The sequence below is a fragment of the Bubalus bubalis genome, chromosome 4 (genome assembly GCF_019923935.1).
Source record: "Bubalus bubalis isolate 160015118507 breed Murrah chromosome 4, NDDB_SH_1, whole genome shotgun sequence".
Classification (NCBI taxonomy): Eukaryota; Metazoa; Chordata; class Mammalia; order Artiodactyla; family Bovidae; genus Bubalus; species Bubalus bubalis.
This window is the reverse complement of record NC_059160.1, coordinates 11404621-11422196: the sequence shown is the minus strand read 5'-3', so window position 1 is coordinate 11422196 and position 17576 is coordinate 11404621. Positions and strand designations below refer to the sequence as shown.

The 17576-nt window shown below is 56.4% G+C and overlaps 1 protein-coding gene and 1 long non-coding RNA gene across 14 annotated transcripts in view; both read left to right on the top strand.

Moving 5' to 3' along the window:
• Positions 1-17576, top strand: part of CACNA1C (calcium voltage-gated channel subunit alpha1 C) — a 463540-nt gene that overhangs the window by 199545 nt on the left and 246419 nt on the right. The gene's annotated exons all lie outside the window — the stretch shown is intronic.
• LOC123333177 lies at positions 967-2514 on the top strand. The gene is made up of 2 exons (XR_006550344.2): positions 967-1229; positions 2322-2514. It is a non-coding gene; the product is annotated as an uncharacterized LOC123333177 (long non-coding RNA).

Sequence of the window (17576 nt, the reverse complement as noted above, 5' to 3'; positions counted from 1 at the left end):
CTGGTTACTCAGCATGGCCTCAGCAATCTGGCCGCAGTCAAGAACCCCTTTCCGTCTTCAGCGCTGACTTCTGCACAGCACTCGGGTCCCCCAGGGGGGGTTGGTGGGTGCGAGGGGGGTGGGCAGGGTGGGGGCTGTGGAGGAAAGTGCCTGAGAACCACAGTCAGGGGTGGGCTTCTGCGTGGCCCGTGGCCTGTCCTCACATGCCCTCTCTGCCTGTGGACAGTGGGGACAGGCGAGGTGATCCGGGGTGGCAAGGCCGTCTGTGTGGGTAGCTGAGTGTCCATCCTGCAGGTCATTTGGGCTCCTCCCCGAGCTGAGGCCGCATGTGGTCCAGGTGTGGGCTCGGGCAGCAGCGTGCCGCGTGACAGGCATGGGGGGTGGCCCCCCTCTGCTCTCTCCTTTCTCAGTTCATCTATTGTTTGCTCCCCAAGGCCTTGCCGGGTCCTTCCAAGGCCTCCTGGGGCATCCTGTCTGAGGCCCGTGGGTTACACCACTCACACCACCCCCCTCGGTGCACTCACGCAGCTTGAAAAGCCTGATGACCCCCCCGCCCCCCGCCTCCCAGTTGCCTGCTGTTATGGTTGCTGCTGTTTAGTCGCTCAATCGTGTCTGACTCTTCGTGACCCCATGGACTATAGCCCCCTCAGTGCTCCTCTCTCCATGGGATTCTCCAGCCAAGAATACTGGAGTTGCCATTTCCTATGTCCTGGCTAAACGGTGCTTCTGTCACGAAGTTCATGCTGATGTCTACCACATGCCTCTTTTGCTTGTGATTAAAGGACATTCTTTTATCCCATTGAGAGCAGCTCATAAACTAAAACGTGATGGGAAAACCTCACATCCCATATCCCTGATTTATAAGACCATCAGAGAGAGAAAACTTCAGCCCAGTAGAAGCCAGGGACCTGGGCTGAACGGGAGGAGATCGAGAGGGCGGGCTGGGTCAAGGGTCAAGGTACATCAGGATGTACCCTGGGGCGTTGGCTGGCCTCACCTGGGTGGTCCTGAGCTGCGAAGACAGAAGCTGGCCAGAAAAGGTTGCTGGAGGGATTCTGTGTTAACACACAGCTTTCTCTCACTAGTGTGGAATCAGGACCCGCTCATTCTCCTGGAGCTTCACTGTGTGTGTCCAGCACAAGCTCAGCTGTGGGACCTCTAGGCAGGCACCCCCGCGCCCGGGCCCCCCAGGTCAGCACAGACAGGGGCCTAGAGCAGCAGGGATGCTGGTAAGCGGCAGGGCCTGGAGCACGTGGCCTCGTCTCTGTGCCTCAGTGACTAGAGTCTTCCTTCCTCCCCTTCCTTCCCTCTGCCCTCTCCCCTTCCCTCTCTCCCCCTTCCCCTCCCCTCTCCCTCCCTTCACCCCTCCCCTCTCCCTCCCTTCACCCCTCCCCCCTTCACTCCCTGCCCCCCTGCCCCTCTCTCCTTTCATCCCCTCTTCATCCCCCTTCACCCCACTTCCGCCTCCCTCCTCCTCCCTCTCATTCCCTCTCCCTCCCTCCCTTCACCCCCTCCCTCCTCCTTCCCCCCTCCACTCAGGGAAGATCCCGCAGAGGCATTTCTGTCCTGATGGGGCCACAGCCTGAGTCAGAGTGGCTGCGACTCTGTGTCCACCTGAGGAGCTTGGCTGCACAGCCTGGCTGCCCTCCCTGGTGTCACAGCCAACCTGCTGTGTGACCTTGGGCAAGTCACGTCTCCTCTCTGTTTGCCATCTGCAAACATGGATGAGGACGGCAGCCCCCTGCTGCTCTTCCCAGACACGGAGAGGGAGGATGAGCTCACAGACCGGAGGCTCAGAGAGGTGCCCGTTCTCAGGGCAGCTTCCCCAGGCACAGGGCCGGCCCAGGGCACAGCAGACTCCCGCCGGCCAGCGAAGAGAAGGGATGTCTAGGTGCAGATAGTTCTGGCAGAGCCAGCAGACCTGCCAATCACAGGAGGCAGACCGCTCAGTCAGGACTCGGAGCAGATGGGTCTGAGGCAGCCAGGCCCCCCCTAGTGTGTGCGGGTGTGACGGCGAGCTGGTGGCCTTCAGAAAACAGAGGGGTCACCTGGCCCCTCTCATCTCATGGAGGAAGGGCAGCGTCCCCTCCAGCAGCTGTGGGCAGTCCTGTGATGGGACATTCGACAGGACAGACTTGGGCCCCCCCTCCCCCACGGTCTCCTGCCACTTGCCTGGGAATTGGGGCAGGGACAGGAGGGACGTCACAAATGCAGATTCTTGGCTTCTACCCAGAACTACTGGATCAGAATACGGGGAGGGGGGGGAGGTTAAGCCTCCTACATTTTTAATAAACTGCATCGTTGATTCCTGTGCATTCAAGTTTGAGAACCAGCCACTTCTCCACCAAAGAGAAGAGTGACCAGCCGCTTCCTCCACCACTGGACCTAAATGTGAATTCCGTGTCTGCTTGGAACAGTTTTGCCAAGTCCAGCCCCCTGTGTCTAGTTATCCAGACAAGCCTTTTCATCCACTTTTCCTGGTTATGTGGAAAATAACCACTCAAATCAGATGGACTGAAGTGTTGATTGAGCTTTTATTACCTGCCGCACGTCGTGCTGTTCAGAAAAGAAACAGGCAAGCTGACATCTCGGCCCCTGACGAGAGTGCGGGGTTCTCGGGTTGATAAGACTCTCCGGTTCGCTGGCTAGAGACGAGGAGGAGATGCTGCAGGACTAGGGCTGAGATGCAGGCCAGGCGAGGGTCCTGCCGGGGCTTCTAGAGGCGAGGGTGCTGGTGCGGGCCTAGCCCAGCCCCCTCTTGTCCTGCCATCCCTTGATTCTGATCTCATGACCAGTCGTCACATGCTGGAGAAGACAAAGAACATCCTAGGAGAAGCCCAGAGGTCAGAGTGGGAAGTAGGGGTCTGTGCTGACCGGGAAACTCCGTGGTGGGTGTGAGGTGCTGCCCGGTGTGTGGACCAGAATGCCTCCTGTTTCAGTAGCGGACAACACTCTTTCCCTGAATCCAACTCTGTGCTGAGCCCGGGACCTCAGCTCCTCTGTCTGCTCCTCAATCACGTGAGCCCTGAAATCGCAGTGATCTGTGTGATCCCTCATGGGAGTACACTCAGGGGCTGGGGGACTCCAGTCTCTGTTATTCAAGGGCCGAGGCTCTGCTTGCATGTGGCAGGAGCTGGCACTCAGAGACAGCCTGAACGAGGATGTGCAGCGAGGTGGGTCGTGGCTTTTCAGGGCTAGGCCTGGAAGTGGCCAGGGGTCACCTCGAGGCCACACTGTCCACCAGGCGGCTGGGAGTGCAGGCGCTCTGGGCCCCAGGCTGGTGTGGTGACCATCCCTGGCATCCCCTCCTCCCGCGATAGCAAGGGTCACAGCCGGTTAGGGCTCTGTGGTCTTCAGAGTTTCCTACTTGTCAGGACTGCAAAGAGGGCCTTGAAGTTCTGTGTCCACACCTGCCCCATGTCTCTCCCTGTCCTCCACTTCATTCCGACTTCCTCTTGGGCAAAACCATTTGAAACTTGATCAGCTAACCTGGCATTTTCATGGTGCTCAAGGGAACATTATAGTCTCAAACTTCTGCAAGGACTCTGGATGGAAATGCACTCCTGGTTCATGGCACTCAGACTCCCCTGAGAATCAGACCCAAGGAAAGAGAGAAGGTGGAGCCAGTTCCTCTCCATGAAATCCCATCCCCCAATGGGTTTGAGGTCCACCCTGTCCCGCACATGAATGAGCGATGTCTCACCTCTGTGGTTGTTATTCAGTCGCTATGTTGTGACCGGCTCTTTGTGACCCCATGAACTGCAGCACGCCAGGCTCCTCTGTCCATGGGATTCTCCAGGCAAGAGTACTGGGGTGGGTTGCCTTGCCCTCCTCCAGGGGATCTTCCCAACCCAGGGATCGAACCCAGGACTTCTGCATTGCAGGCGGGCTCTTTACCGTCTGAGCCACCACAGGGAAGCCCTATAGCTGCATGAGCACCCTCTAATTAAAAGGAAGTCACTGTATTTTTTTTTTATCAAATTCCGGTGAGATTTGTTTCATTAAAATGAAATTTTAAGTTTTCAGAGGAGAGGAATAGAGGCAAAAGCCTTTTTAGAAAGTAGATTTGGGAGATGGATTAATAATGTTACGAATTCAACATAAATTAGCTTGTGCCTGCTTTTAAGTCCCAGAACTCAGTGGGGAAGATGGCTTTACACTAGTGCCTGAGCGTGATTGCCAGCGGCTAATGAGGCTTCTGCCTGGGACTGTGCTACGTGGGCCTAGGGGAATCAGATGGCTCAGTATCTCCTTTACTTTCTTGTTTTTTCTTTTCCATATGAAGGGAAAAAAGATTTTTAGGGGCCACAAAGATGCCAAAAGGTAGCTTTCAAGAAACTGTTTTCAAAATGTGGTCTTAAACTAATAATGTTGAAAATCACCTGGGAATCTCTTAAAGCTGCAAGGGCTGGGACTCCTGCCTGACGGCAGACTAACACCCCTCCCCCGGGGGGCCCCCCGTCATTTGTTCCGAGGAGCCCACCAGGCTTTCCTCACCGCCCTAGAGTTTGTGATGCTGTTGTTCAGTTGCTAAGTCCTGTCTGACTCTTTGAGACCCCTGGACTGTAGCCCACCAGGCTCCTCTGTGATGGGATTTCCCAGGCAAGAATACTGGAGTGGGTTGCCATTTCCTTCTCCAGGGGACCTTCCCAACCCAGGGGTCGAACCTGCATCTCCTGCATTGACAGGAAAGTTCTTTACCACTGAGCCACCAGGGAAGCCCTGTTTCTTTTCCTACTATATTTATAATCCTCAGATCAGAATTCTGCAAGAAAAAAACTTTGATAATAGGATAATCCCTAAATGTTGACATGAAAGCAACTTTCTGTCAACATGACCATTTCCATGTAACAGAGCTTTTGACTGTGTCCTTAAACTGAACTCTGAGACCAGCCGGAAGCCACTTCTTCATTCAGATATGAACTGGGTCCTTCAGATGGCTCTGAGCGAATGAAAAACACGAACGAGGAAAATTAATACCTTTGTCCTAAAAGAATCCCCCCAAACCTTAGGAGTTCGTGGCTAAGGCCCAGAAGTTGCTCTGAAGAGCTGGATGAGAGCAGGATGGAATTTTCCAGAGACTCCAGGCAGGAGGAGATGACTGGGGGCCTGGCAGTGTTGGGTTAAGAGTTGCCTCAGGTCCAAGTGTGTGACTTTATATATAATTAGAGCAAGAATTGTACTTGTTAAAATTTTTATCATTAACAATTGTTCAATTTAGGGCTTTTAGAAAAAATTGGTGGAAAAATCCTAAGTAACGGCACTGTGAGTTTAATTCTGGCTTTCTCAGATTTTCTCAGTCACGCTCAGAGGGTCCTCCTTCCCCAGGAAGCACACTGTGTCCAGGAAAGATGGCATCCTTTGGTCCTCAGTGGTACTGGTCTAGCAACCTCACCCCGCCCGGAGGGAAGCGCTGACCCCGCTGTGCTGGGTGCCTGTGCCCGATGGGACAGCAAGCGGCTGACACAGCCTGGGCCAGGGGTGTAGACGGCCCAGCACTGCACGGGAGGTGACCTGCTTGTGTCCAGAGGCCACAGGCCAGGCCTGGAGTCCGTGCAGCATGGCGGTCACCAGTGTGAATGCTTAAGCGGGGGGTCAGCCACTCTGAGACGAGGGCGGAGTCCTCCCCCCACCGCCCTCCGCCTTGAGGCTGCATGGACGTGACCAGCTGCTGGGCCTCCCAGTCACTTCCCGCGGCCTTTCTTTGACTCCAGAAGCCATAACGCGAGCATGGGCCACATGTCATGGCCAGCTGCTGTGTTGGCACCGAGCTTGACACCCTTCCATTTCGCCTGCTGTGCTTCCAAGTCCCCCAGTCTGCTCCTCCCTGGGGGAGCTTAGGACAATGACCTGCTGGGGTGAAGACCCGGACCTGCAGTTACCATAGCAACACCCGCATCTTTGGTCCTGAAGGGTGGGCGTCTGTGGACATAGGTTGAGCTCTAGGGCAGGGGCAGGGGTGTCGGTGGCAGGTGGGCGGCTCCAACGCCATCCTAGCAGATCGGAGCCCACAGTGTCAGAGTCAGAGCACGTCCATCTAGTGGTGGAGGAGACCCAGGGGTGTCCCAGGTCAGTATTCAGAAGCTCAGTGGAAGCCACCTACTGACATAGGTGGACATTAGGTCTGGGTACCCTGAGCAGCTGGGAGGCAGGTACCTGAGTGGGCAGGGGAGGGCTGGAGGCCGTGGGGAGTTTAGGTAGGGTTTGGACTAGGTGCCAGTGGGGACACCCAAACAGAGATATGAGAGGGCCAACCTGGAGCAGAGAGTGCAGAAAATAACCTAGGAGGGCAGAGGAGGAGAAGAAACCAGCTGCAGCTCTGTAGTCCTGCCCTGATCAGATGACAGAAGAGAGGGGAGCTCAGACCAGCCTCAAGCCCTGGGCTTAAACCCAAGACCCCCAAGGCATCCACTCTACCCTGGGGCTCCCTCGTGGGCAGCGGGAAATGGTACTCAAAGCCTCCCTTCTGACACGGAAAGAGCAGGAGGGCGAGGGTTTGCCAGGATTAGATGTCAGAGCCAGGGATCTGGTGTCTCTGAAGTGGGGGCTGCCTCTGCAGGGGCCCCAGGGAGTCTTCGGGAGAGGATCCAGGCTCCGATTTTCCCAGACTCATCCTCTGGCCCCGCTGCTCCCCTGGGCCTGACTTCAGGTGACTGCAGTCATCCGGAGAGACGGAGTTGGCAGGTCAGAGCCCCTGATTAGGACTGTGGAACGTCTGAACTGACAGTGCATCCTGACCAGTCCTCTCTGCTCACAGACACGGGAGCCGAGCGCCCCGGGGGTCACGTGACCCGCCAGAGCCAGAAGCCGCCTGGGGCGAATCGCTTAACCCTGCAGCCAGGCAAGCAGCGCCTCTTCCCAATCGCTGGCCCAGAGACGGCCGCGTGCGCCTGGTCCCTCCTGTTCCTGCCCCTCCTCCACACGGGCTTTTTTGCCAGGGCCATCTGGAGGGTGATTGGCAGCCCGAGGTCACCCAGCCCTCTTGGCAACCCAGCTATCCCAGCGGATGGGACATTGATTCCTTGGCAGCTGGTGCTTCCTCAAGAAATAACTGTCTTAAAAGTCTGGTGCCTTATTGGCTTTGCTCTGACCGAAGTGTTCCCCGTCTGCCAGTCGCCCCGCCCCGCCCCAAGCCATTTCCTCTGTTCTGCCCAAACCCACATTCGCCCCTTTTGTTCTCTGCAAACCCCTGTCCTCCGACTGTCCCAGCAGACCTTTTTCTTGATCACGACTTGAGTCTCTGGATTTCTCTTTCAAGATCAGCTCCAGCCTGCCTGACTGATGAGCTGAGGTCATTCCTACCCTCAGTTCAGTTCAGTTGCTTAGTCGTGTCCGACTCTTTGCGACCCCATGAGCTGCAGCATGCCAGGCCTCCCTGTCCAACACCAACTCCCGGAGCCCACCCAAACTCATGTCCATTGAGTCGGTGATGCCATCCTCTGTCGTCCCCTTCTCCTCCTGCCTTCAATCTTCCCCAGCATCAGGGTCTTTTCAAATGAGTCAAGTCACCTGTAAACTAAGCAACAGGGACAGTCAGTTTGAGGATCAGGGTCCCAGCAGACACACTAGAGGCCCTTGGCCTGAGTCCTGGGGACCTGCCTCTCCTGGTGAGACGCCCTGACCCGTGCCTGGGCTGGCAGTTCAGAACTTGCAGGCACCGTTTCGCTGCTGTTTCCTGTGCACAGCCAGGCCTGACCTCTCTGAGCCCATAGGTGCCTAATGTCCATCCCAGCCAAGGCAGGAGGAGCCCCTCTGTCTTGTGCCCTGTCTCCCCCCAGCTCCCTTGCTGCCTGTCGAGGAGATGGAGGTCAGTAGGGCCAAGGATACACTCTGTCCCTTCTCTGCAAGGACTTGGCCTAACTATGTCTTCTGTGGCTGTAGAGGGCACTCCAGGGCCCATTCCTGCAGCTGCCACAGGGGAGGCAGTGCTTCCCCCAGCACCCTTTATCTGTGGAAGACTCAGGAGCACCACCCTGAGGGGCAGGGGACGGGCCTTCGAAGAGGAGACGCTGGGCACCCTGGACCTCCGTCTCCCACAGAAGGGGTGCAGGCAGGCCTCCAGCTCAGGCGTTGTGCATTTCTCTGTGGTTCTCTGGCTCCCGGTGTGTCCATGAAGGATCTGTGTTGTTTATCTCGGCACCCCTGCCCCCTCCGCGCAGTACTGACGTCGGAACACCCACACTGAGGCTCCGCCGTCTGATGAAACGTGTGCCTCGTCCTTGGGCTCCATGGACACAGAGGAACACCTCCTTCCCACCACCAAGAGCCTGGGGAGTGCGGGCTGCACGCAGACAGCCACGTGCGTGTCATTAGGCAGAGCGCGTTCTGCCGGCCCCGAGCCCTCGTTTCCCCACGCTGCCTCACTCTTTCCCTCCCTCTGTCTCCAGACTGTGCTCCAGGACTTGCTGGCTTCGGAGGCTCTGCAGGGAGGATGGGTGTTGGGAGTGTGTGGCCGCGTTACCCACGAGGGGCTCCATGCGCCTGGCCATGCCCTGTAAGGAACAAGGCCATGTGCATGCATCCGGGGCGGCCAGGGGCCTCGAACACCAACTGCCCTGCTCCTTCTCGGGCCCCTCCTGTGCCCGGGGCTCACCTGAAATGTGGACAGTGGGACCCACCGGCCAGCAGGCCTGGGCTGGCTGGTGTGATATGTTTGAGCAGCTGCTCTCTTTCTGGCCCCAGGAGCCGGGAAGGCACAGCGGTTTCCTGGCGTGGTGCACGCAGACGGGCCTGGTGGGAGGGGATGACCTTGGCTTCCGTCTCCCTGTGTTTGGGAAACAGAGGGTAGAGGGGTCTCTAGGGAGGCTGTGAGGGTCTGGTGAGGGGGTTCCCACTCAGTGCCATATGCATTGGCTATGGTCTCGGGGGAAAGGGCAGGTCTCTGGGGCTGGCAGGCCTGGGTTCGAAGCCCACACAACCCAGGCACCTGTGCTCAGCTGTTCTGGGTTGGTTTCTCTCTCTTCTGTAAACCAAAGGATAATGAACTCCACCGCCCAGTCTCTGACAACAAAACAAGAGCATGGGGTGTTTATTGAACGTTATCAGGTGTCAGGACCCTCCTTTCCTTTCCTCCTCGAAGCTCCGTTGCTACGACTCCGTGTGGGTTTTTATTGACTAGTGTGACGTCCCCCTGAGAAGATGAGCGGGGTGGGAGCCGCTCACCCACTGTTCACCCCAATGGGTGCACCACTGGGGTGTCTAAATCACTGTGGCCCCTGGGCCCCCAGTCGGCACCCAAGAAATGCTCGTCCAAGAGGGGAGACCTTCCTTTAATCCCTCCAGCACACCCGTCAGGTACGCACAGTCCTTGTCCCCATTTTAAATGTGAACAGAGTGAGAACCAGAGAAGCTAAGTGACTTGCCCAGGGTCACACAGCTAGGAGCCCAGCTGATCTCAGTGCTGTTCGGGACCAGATGTGCGCAGGGCTGGGCAAAGAGGAAGCAGCTGGGCCCTGGCTGGATACACCATCCACGGTGCCCCGGATCCCTCAGGACAGCCCATGGGAGGGGCGGTTTCACGCCCTTTTCACAGACGGAAAACTCAGGTTCCAAGAAAGGACCCCAACTCAGTCCAGACTCGATGGGGCCCCTGAGGAGGGAGCAAATTCATCTTTCATCTCAAACGGGATCAAGAAGGGGCCGGCCGGGGCTGAGCCGGGTGGCAGGGGAGGGGCCAGGCTGAATTCCTTCCTCCCTTCCCTGAAGCCGGGAGGGGCCCCTCCGAGGTTCTTGGGAAATCTTGCCGCCTGGCGGGCCTCCAGCCTGTGTCTCCGACTGTTCTTTTGTTCCCGGGGCTCCCGCCAAACATCTGACTCTGCTCAGGATCGATTGCACGTAAAGTGCAGAGAGGGGGAACGAAGATTTTTCCCCATGGTCGTCCAAGACGCAGATTTTTAGGGCTTTGATTCTCTCCCAGAATCACGCTGAACAGCTGTGCCTTTTGCAAGAGGTCACTTCGTTTTCAACTGACGTCGGGCCTGACTTGCTTTGGAAACTTTGCGTCAGGTGGTCCTAAAAAAGAGAGGACCGTGCAGGTGACCACTGGGTCCCACTGAGGACAGCGCAGGCTCACAGGGTCTGGCAAGAGCAGGCAAGGAGCCCGGAGACCAGGGTCACTGGCAGGATCAGAGTGCCGGGGGCAGAGGAGGCGCCACTCCTCCTCGTTTGTTGATTGACTACCCGGGCCGGGCCAGCTGCTTTTGTTCTAGGAGATTTTGTGGATTCATTCCCTGAGCTTCAGACAATTGTTTCTTTTTAAGAAAGGGAAGTTTGGAGGTGGCTGAGAGGAAATGCTCCCAGCAGGCTGGGGGCTGTGGACGTGTCAGCGGGGGCCCAGATCTGTACTGTCAGTGGGAGGCTGGGGGCTCTTGGGGGACTGCTGGGGCTCGTGGGGGGCCCTGCAAGGCCTCCTCCAGGAAGAGCTGCGTCTGGAGGGGGGGCTTGGGCACCTAGAGCAGGAGCATCTGGGCGGGCGTTGGGCTGGAGGTTGCTAGGCGCTGGAGTAGGTTTCCCAGGGAGACGGGGCTAGAAACACCATCTGCTGAGGATGCTTGAGTCCCGGAACAGGCGGGGGAAGAACGAGAGGTTCTCTCTGTCCCAGTTAACCTTGGTTCTATTGCCTGGGCCAGCATTCCTTCCACAAGTGGACCAGGAGGCGCCGAAGCCCTGGGAGAGCTGAGCAGTCCAAGTGGGACGAGGCTGTTTCCTTGTGGGACCGGGTGCCGGGGACTCCCCGCTTTGCACCCCCATCCTGCCCCAGCCTCGTGGGGAGGGGGCATCACGGGCAGAGGATTAAATACTCATACTTAGTCAAAACATTGTCAGTTACAAGGATCCTCCACATCTACTCGGAGGTGGAGGCCGGGAGAGAGTATGGATCCCAGAGTGGGAACAGGCTTAGTGCTTGATCTATCATCTGCCCGAAGGGAATGCTCGTGCCCAACCTGCCTGAATCCTCTCCGTGTGCGTGCTAGAGGAGACGTACCCGGTCAGCTTGCAGAAGCCGTCTGTTTTCTGTCGACAGAGAGCAAAGCCCATGACTGAGGTTGGGGGTAGAGAATCGGGGGCTCTGGGTTCTGGATACAAGGTCACACACAGTCCTACGGACAGTGGAAACCAGCTGACTTGTGCGAATTCGGAAAGGGAGAAAGGTTGCCTGTTTGGATGGGTGTGGATCCAATCACCGTTAGGGACATGGACTCAACCTCTAGCCCCCGAAGCACTACTTTCTCCGTAAACCTTCTTCAGCTCTAAGGATCATTCATCACCATGGCAGATGGAACCACACCAATGATTCTGCTGAAAAGGCTTCATTGAGGGGCTGTTTACACAGGGACCAGCAACAGAGGGGGCTATTACCACCTGGGTCTAAGGGGAAGTCCTGTTCCCGGAGCCTCGGGGCTGCTGTGGACCAGACACTGGCCATGCAGGGGTGTGACTACCCCAGGACTGGGACCTCATCAAGTGGGCCTGGAAAGAAGGGCCCCCACCTCACTTTCCTTCTTCATTGGCCAAACCAACCAGAAGCCTACAGTCAGGGAGGCTCGGTCCACAGGCCTCAGTCCGGGAGCAGAGCAAGGAGGGGAGGGGGTCAGCAGAGAGCAAGGGCCCCCTTGTCATGTCAGCCCAGTCCACGTAGCTGACTCTGGAAGCTCTTCCTGAGAAGGGGTGCTCACAGAGGGTACCCACTTCCGGATTATTCTGCCCCCAAGATGAGCACATCTTATGCTTGTAGGATAAACCGTAACAGAACTCTGCAATGCGCCCCACGCGGCCTTTCTCTGAAACGTCAGCTTTCTGAGGGCGGGGATAGGACAGCCCCGTGTGCCCTGAACTTTAAAGAACAGGGTGGACACATCGAGGCCGACAAGATGGCCTAGCTCTCCAGCGAGAGCAAGTGAGGCCAGCCTGGCTCCATGAGACCACAGGCTCTCGACAGGCGATGACACAGTATCCCTGGTGGAAGACCAGCCCCGCAGCCCTGCACAACCTGGGGAATCAGCAGTGTCCTCCGGCTAACAGCCGACCGCGTCCACCCTCCTGAGACCATAAGGTCTGAGTGGCCCTGGTCAGGGGGTGGCACATGGAGTCCTTAGCAGCTTCCTGCGGCCACCCCTCCCTGGCCAGGCCCCGACTGGGTGTGGATGACAGGGACAGAGAGGTCTCCAGCCCCCGAGGGCTGGTGACCTGGGGCCTGCTCTTCAGGACGACGACGAGGACCCCCGAGGACACAGCATCTCAGTGGACGCTGTCTGACCTCTTGGATGGCTGGAAGCGCCCAGGCAGGTGGTGTGTGGAATCCAGTGTGTGCTTCCAGAGCCCATTTGGGTGAAATGCAAGTTTCCCTCTGCTCTTGCTTCTCATTCCCAGTTCTGTCCCGAATGGAAAAATGGCTGTGGGTCCAAGTCCAAGGCGCAGCCCTGGAGCTGGTATTTTCCTTCTGGCACACAACAGACGTGGAGACCGCTCGGGCCTTGGGAGGGGCCCCAGAGAGGCTCCCCCTCGAGGCAGTGAGGCTTCGGGCCTTGAGCCCAGCCCTGAGGTCAGGGCTGCTGGTGCTGCCCAGTAGCCGGGTGCCAGTTCCCCAGTGTCCTGATCTGCAGATGTGGACAGTTGTCGTGTTCACCTGGGGACACTGACATGAGGGCTGGGAGTGGGTGCGGGTTAGAGCATGGGCCGTGTGCTACCCAGCCCTGGAGGAGCAAGTAAAAGTTCTCTCCAGGCAGCTCCTGGGCAGAGCCTCCTCCTGGGGCTCCGGGGCCTCCTGCTGGGGCTCTGAGGTATCCCAAGGCCACCAAGGGACTCCAGCATCCCCCAGACGCGTCTTTCCTCAGGAAGCCTTCAATGGGTCTGCCTGCTTGGGGTGCAGACTGGGTCTCCCCACGTGTGGCTCCAGCCTTACCTGCTCTATGCTGCAGATCCTCGGCCTCCCCAGGGATGTCAGACCCCACCCCACAATTGCCTTTTCCTCTGGATTCACATCTGTGCTTTAATACTTTCTTTAGAACACAGAGGGGGCTTCCCAGGTGGCGCTAGTGGTAAAGAACCCACCTGCCAATGCAGGAGAAGTAAGAGATGTGGGTTTGATCCCTGGATCAGGAAGATCCCCTGGAGGAGGACATGGCAACCCATTCTAATATTCTTGCCTGGGAAATCCCATGGACAGAGGAGCCTGGCAGGCCCCAGTCCATGGGGTCGCAAAGAGTCAGACACGACTGAAGCGATTTGGCACGCACACACACGCAAGAACACGGAGGAAGGATCCACTAGCAAGTGTTCCCCCTAGAGCCTGGCGTTACGGAAACGTGTGCAGCTGGATTTGCAGGGAGTGTCCACTCAGAGGCTGTCGACCTCTTGTTTCTCCCGATACGTGATTATTATAACGTATGTCTGACGCCTGAGAGATGGCAGGGCCGGGGCTGCGGCTGCTGTCTCGGCCTCTGTCTTTCCTGGAAACAGAGGTACAGCCATTGTGACAAAGTATTTATCTGTTCTACGAGGGCCCAGGACCTGAATCAAATAAGTCCACAGTGAAGAGGAATCGATTCACAAACAAGTCAGACTGACACTGGACAAGAAATTGCTTGTGTTATGTAGACACCGATTCTGTCCCCGTTGGAAGGAGAAAGTCTCCATGGCACCTTGCCCTGTTAACTCGGAGCTTAACTGCCGAGAGTTATTTACCCAGATGACTTTTTGATCATCTCAATCTAAACATCAGTAGCTCGAAGTGGGGACCCAGGAGCCCATGATGACATTATGGGAAGAGATAGAAGTGGTGGGGAAAGCTGTGGCTCTGAAGGCTGGCTCTGTTTGAAGCCAGGCAGCTCCTTGAGGGGCTGGGGCAGGATCAGCTGGGACCCCCAGGCACATGGGCGTTTCTTTCAGAACTGGGGGGAGGCCTTGCTCTTTATCTGGGAGTCAGACTGAAGTAAAACTGGAGGAAGAAGGTACACTCCTTGGAGTCACTCAGCAGAGGAAGCTCAGACCATGGAGGGCTGTGCACAGAGCTCCCCAGGGTACCCGTGGGCCAGGTAAACACACACCCCCAGCAGTACCGAGGGTACAAACCTGCAAAGGAGGGAGGGCTGAGCTCCGGGGGCGATAGCAAAGGTGGACATAGATGGAAGGCCTGGGGAGGGGCTGCGTCCTGGGGGGCGGCCAGCCTGCCTGTCTAAGAAGCCGGCCCTGCCACCTCCTAGTCATATGACCTTGGGCAGACTGGGGACAATGGCTCCACCTCCAAGAGTTGATGGAAGAGTCATGTGAGCTGAGGCGTGTTATGAGCTTAGGATAGAACCTGGCCCCTGCAAACAGCCCAGGAATTTCTGATGACAACCATCATCATAATCACCACTACATGTTATTGGTGTTGTTCAGAGTTAATCAAAGAAAGTCCTGCCTTCCAGTGACTGAGGTGAGCCCAGCCTCTCCATTCGCTTTGCTGCCTCGGCTGATTTCCTGCCCCAGCACTGGGTCTTGTCCCAGGGCCCGAGGATCCCGAGAACATTGTTCCCCAGTGAGAGCGGAGCTGGTGATCAATATGTGAGGCCGTCTTTGGCTGCAACAGATGGGGTTCTGTGGTGGAAATGCTCATGGAACACCCCCCACCCCCCACCCACTGTGGTTCGTCTGGGTCCCGGCAGGAACTGTGCAGGTTCTGAGTGGCTGGGGATGGGACAGGAGGTAGAACTGGTGAGGACAGGGACACCAGCTGGAATGGGTCCTGCTCTGCCTGGGGGGTGCTCCAGACACTCCTTTTGGTCAAGCCCAAAGCAGGGTGGGCTTCCAGACTAAAAGTGGGTCTGGGCGGTCAGGGTGGGCGGGTGGCAAGGAGATGCCTCCCTGGGTACCAGAGCCTGGGCAGCCCGAGTGTGCAGGCTCCGTCCTTGACCGCGGTCAGCACTGGGGAGGCAGGTGCTGATGGACTCCCAGCACGAGGGATGTGGGTTTACGGAGGCTTCTGGCAGCAGGAGGTGTCTTGGCCCTGGATGGGGCTGGACCGGTGAGCAGAGGCGGATGCTCCAAGGCCGTGTGCTCCTCCTCCTCCCCGCAGAACAAGTCCTCCCTGTCTGCCCCGTTTCTAACCTGGACACCCGGCAGCCACCTAGAGGTGGCACCCCTCAGCCCATTTGCTTCATCCGCTCAGCTGTGAAGTCTGCCGATTCTCCTGAGCTGTGGGCATTCTTGCCAGGTGACAGAGGTGGCAGTTTTGGAAAAGGCAGGGGCATCTTTGTGCAAACTCCCTGAGAGGGACCTCATTCCCGCCAGCCACCTGCACCTCCTGAGTCCTCGTCAGGGTGGGGTCATGAGGGCTCGGTGCAGCCTGGGGAAAACTGTCAGATCAATAAGGATGGACACGATGACCATTGCCAGGGGCAGGCATGATTTCTTTTCTTTTTTTAAGTATAGCTGATTTACAGTATTATTTTAGCTTCAGGTGTGTAACACAGGGATTCAACATTTTCATAGATTTACTCCCTTTAAACTTATTATAAAACAATATTTTATTTTTTCCCACACCTGTGGCATGTGGGATCTTCGTTCCCTGACCAGGGATTGAACCCACAACCCCTACAGTGAAAGTGCAGAGTCCTAACCACTGGACTGCCAGGGAAGTCCCCTCTGTTTTATGCAAGTAATTTATATCTCTTAATCCCATACCCCTGTTTTGTCCCTCCCGCTTCCCTCTCCCTTTTGGTAACCACAGGTTTGTTCTCTATATCTGTGAGTCTGTTCCTGTTTTGTTATATTCCTTCATTTGTTTTGTTTTTTTTTAGATTCCACATAGAAATGATATCATACAGTATTTGTTTTTCTCAGTCTGACTTACTTTACTAAATATTATGCACCCAGGTCCATCCGTGTTGTTGCAAATGACAAATTTTCATTCCTTTTTATGGCTGAGTAATATTCCATTGTGTATATATGTACCACATCTTCTTTATCCATTCATCTGTTGAAGGACACTTAGGTCATTTCCATATTTTGTTATTATAAATAGTACTGTTATGAGCATTGAGGTACATGTATCTTTTTAAATTATTGTTTTTATTTTATTCTGATATATACCCAGGAGTGGGATTGCTGGATCATACAGTAGCTCTATTTTTAGTTTTTTGAGGAATCTCTAAACTCTTCTCTATAGTGGCTCTGCCAATATACATTCCCTCCATCCGTGTATGACAGTTCCCATTTCTTTGCATCCTCCCCAACATTCGTTATTTTTGTTCCTTTGGTAATGGCCATTCTGACAGGTGCAAGGTGATATCTCAGCATGGTGATGATTTCCAGTTCTCACCACGGCTGCATAAGGTAGGCACTCATGTGTCCCGTTTTCAAATAGGGAGACAAAGGCCTGGGAGCTCCACTCCATTTCCCGGCCGCTGAACTAGGAGCAGAGATCAAACCGACTCTGATTCCCAGGCTGTGTTCTTTCCCCGCCCCAGACCACGGGTGGAGCAAGAGGCCATGTTTCACGCTAAAGGAGCAACAGGTGGGGAAGAGTCCATAGATGGCCGGCATGGGGCTTCTGGGCTGGGCTGGGCTGAGGCTCCCCAGCGCCCAGCATCAGGCACGGGACCGATGTCTCCGTCAGAAGGTGGGTCCCCGGGTGGCCGGCTCACTGGCGCATCGAGCCCCACCGCGGTGCCTTCAGCCGGCCGACTTGTGCCCCTCAACCTGGAGTGACGGCTGCAATTCAGCGCCTGCACTCGTGGCAGCAAAAACACGGTGAAACAAGGGGAAAGACTGTAATTACCTCTTAACACGTTGCCACATTTCTCTGCTGTCAGAAAGGTTTTGTTTTCTGATTTATTTTGATCTGCTTGGAAATTAGTTGCTGCGGTGCCTTTGGTGTTAATCATGGTCCTGCCAGTTAGCAGGTGGCAGCAGCGGACGCCCAGAAAAGACAAGTTTTCCTCTCCTTTTCCTATTTGTGTCACCGTCTGTGTGTCGGGACAGCGCTGTGTCTGCATTCATCCCTGGCTCCTCACCATGACCCTCCTCACCATGACCCGCCTCACCATGACCTTCTGGGAGGTCATAGCCTGCAAGAGGGGAGTGTCTTGCAGGCTATGACCTCCCAGAAGATTCACGCCCACACGATTTTCCCTGGACCCATCTGCCCCAGCTTCCTCCAGGACCCCACCCTCTCCTCCAGCCCACAGACGGCTCCGCACCTGTTCCACACCAACCCGAAGTCCCCACAGTCTCAGACCCACCCTTGACCCACTGCCTCCGTCTGCTTGCAGATCCTGCACCCACTCATGGAGCTTGTATCCAGGAACCCAGGTCCTTCTGCCCACAGACCCGCCAGCTCTCTGTACACTATCCGTGGGAAGGTGGCCGCCTCAGTCCAGCTGGGTAGCGGCCTTTCTCCCAGGTCAGGCCAGGAGGAGAAGGGGACCCATGGAATATATTGAGAAAACATTTGAGGTCCCTGTAACCAGGCTGATAAGGGGATGAAGATGTTCCCACCTCTACACGCCAGCATAGTATACTCGTTGGAAAAGTCCCTGATGCTGGGAAAGGTTGAGAGCAGGAGGCCAAGGGAGCAACAGAGGATGAGATGGTTG